The sequence below is a fragment of the Apis dorsata genome, unplaced genomic scaffold, assembly GCF_000469605.1.
Source record: "Apis dorsata unplaced genomic scaffold, Apis dorsata 1.3 scaffold_346, whole genome shotgun sequence".
In the NCBI taxonomy this organism is placed as follows: domain Eukaryota; kingdom Metazoa; phylum Arthropoda; class Insecta; order Hymenoptera; family Apidae; genus Apis; species Apis dorsata.
In genome coordinates, this window is record NW_006263613.1 from 188,575 (window position 1) to 191,595 (window position 3,021).

Here is a 3,021-nt window from a genome sequence, read left to right on the forward strand (position 1 = left end):
AAAAATTATTTATTATAGCATTTATTATTAATAGCAATTAATAATAAAATAAAATAATAAAATTTTAAGAATATAAATTAAGAATGTAATAATAAAATAATGTCTATTTTATAATATAAAATAAAATTAATAATATAAACAATATAATATTATTATTAATTCATTATCGAAAAAATTATTTGCTTATTAAATAATTATATTTTAGGATATTTTATTTAATTTTTCTATTAATGCGGAAGAATTTTTATTATTAGTAATTTAATTATTAGAAATATTTTTATGTTTTAAGTATAAAAATATAAAAAAATATAATATTTGCTAATATTCATTGATTGTGAAATATAATTCGATATAATATAATAAATATTTAACGCATTTGTTTCGATATATGTAGGATTAATTTTTTTTTTTTTTACTTGAACTTATTTATTTAAGTTTGGTGAAATAAATTATATCTAACGTTATTATCAATCATTGACAATTCTATGCATTCTATGAGGACATAAGTTAATATTTTTTTGTTAATAACTCGTTAATAAAGCCAAAATCAAAATTTTTCCAAATGAAAAAAATTGCTTATTATTTCAGAAATCTTCAGTTAGCTATATTTTCTCATTTTTGGTATTCATACATCATATTTGATACAACTTTTTAGAATTTAAATTAAGTTTTAGTTTCATCTGATAATGAGTTAGATTAAAATCATTTACTATTTTTTTTATTTTTTTCTGTTTTTCAAAGAGAAGGTTTGGCATGTTCTATAATTTATCTTATTATTCTTTAATGAATGAATAAAAATAAAAATAAAAAATAACTTTCAATTGTTAAATTATTTTTATCTAAAACCAAAAAATTCAAAATCAATAATAGTTACTAGTCATTCGATCATGTATAACGTGATTGATATGAATGATTGGAATTATTTTAAGAATTGAAATAATTGGAAAATGTTTCTCCAATTTTAATGATCTTGATTATTTGAAACAAAAAGATATAAATCTTAAGGAAAGATGTTTTAAAATTTTACAAATACAGTACAAATAGTTCCATCAAGAATCGAATGATATATTGAACATCGGAACATGCATTTCCTTAGGATATTGCTTGCACTTGATTTTAAAATATCAAGGTTATTGAAATAGATAAGATGTATTTTCTTCTATAGAAGGTTTTATTCCTAAATTATTCGTTATTCGAAAAAATATTTCATAATTTTTTTATTATTTAAACTTTTAATTGACAAATCAGCTTATTGAAGTAAATGATTTTTCTAACTGAAGTTTATTGAATTGAATGAATTGCTGATTTTTGTATCCTTCATATATACATATAAAATATTATTTGTATGTATTACTTATATATTATATATATATTTACGTATACATTAAATAAATTAAAATATTAATATTCAAGATTTTTTCAGGATATAAAATAAATATTATATATATATATATAATATGTTATTTTGCGAAAATAAAGATTATTTATTGTTCTTTAAAACTTTTGTTATTGAATTTTTAAAAATTGTTGTTCACATATTATATTTGAAAGAACAATTATGAATATAAATATTTAATTTATTTTATAATTAAATAATAATTAACTCAACTAGAACATTGTATATATATGTATAATTTCAAGCATTCATGTATTTTTTATTTACACTAATGATTTTCTCTTAACTTTCAAATATATTAATCCGATATAATTGATTCTAAATTTTAAAGTTTTAAAAGAATGATTAGTTTTTAGTAAAATATAATCTGCAATTTGTCATTGTTAATTTATGAAATTACTGAAAGTAAATTATAAGAGTAGTGTTTAAAAATTTGTATACTTTTATATTTCTTATTTTTGTATTTATAATTTTATTATTATATAACTTTCTAGCTCTTATACTTATATACACTTTTATTTTTTATGTTCAGTTATTATCGATATAATAATGGAAAAAAATATATATATATTAAGATTTAATTATTAAGAGATATAAATAATAAAAAAAGAGAAATTGTATAAAATTTTTTCGAAGTTCAATTGAATTTTTTTCAAAAATCTTTATATATCAATGTTTTTCAATGAAATTTTTATTACAATTTTATCAGATATAAAAATATTGATTATAAATAATATTGATTTATAAATAATATTGAAAAATACATTTTATAAACAAATCAAATCTGTAATTAAAAATCATTATTAAATTTAAAATAATGTTAAACATTTATATATTTAGTAATATTTTTAAATTGTTATTTGTCTTTTTATATAAATAATAAATTATGAGAATTATATTATTATTATAAATGAATAAAAATTTTCATTCTTATTTTTTTCTTAATCAACAATTACAATAAGCTGCACAAATATTATTAATTTTTAAAATCTCTAACTCAAAAAAATTAAGTAATAATAGTAATAAAGATGATGCTTAATATTTCTAAAAAATTTATAAGAAATATCATATTTTTAAAATAATGAATTAAATCTTAAAATAAATAATTAAATCTTTTCTATTATATTTTATACTATGCTATATAAAATCTTCGATCAAGTAATAAGTATTCGGATATTGGAGATTCTATTGTATTTTAAATTTCGCTATATAAAATTTTCCTTGGTGATAGAACGTTCGAATAAATATGTAAGTCTTTGAAGATTTTATTGTAAATTCTGTTATACATAAATTCTATTATATGAAATCTTTTATATTGCAAAATAAAATAGATAGAAAAAAAGTTTGTTTCATTTGAAAGAAAAAGTTTTTATCTTTCACCTTTTAATTTATATATTAATTAATGATTAATTAATTTATTATTTCTATATAATATAATTTTTTATTGAAACTGTTACTATTATTTCTCTAATTTATTGAATATTATTGAATACAAATAGTTATGCAAAAATATTAAATTAATTGCAAAAATAATAATACTTTTATATATTTTGAAAATAAAATATACTTTCATAAATCAATTAATATAAAACTTAATTTGTATAAAGTATAATTTTTATAAAAAT

The 3,021-nt window shown here is 15.8% G+C and overlaps 1 protein-coding gene across 1 annotated transcript in view; it reads left to right on the plus strand.

Annotated features, from left to right (window-relative positions):
• LOC102677394 (voltage-dependent T-type calcium channel subunit alpha-1G) overlaps positions 1 to 3,021 on the plus strand; it is a 201,276-nt gene that overhangs the window by 164,892 nt on the left and 33,363 nt on the right.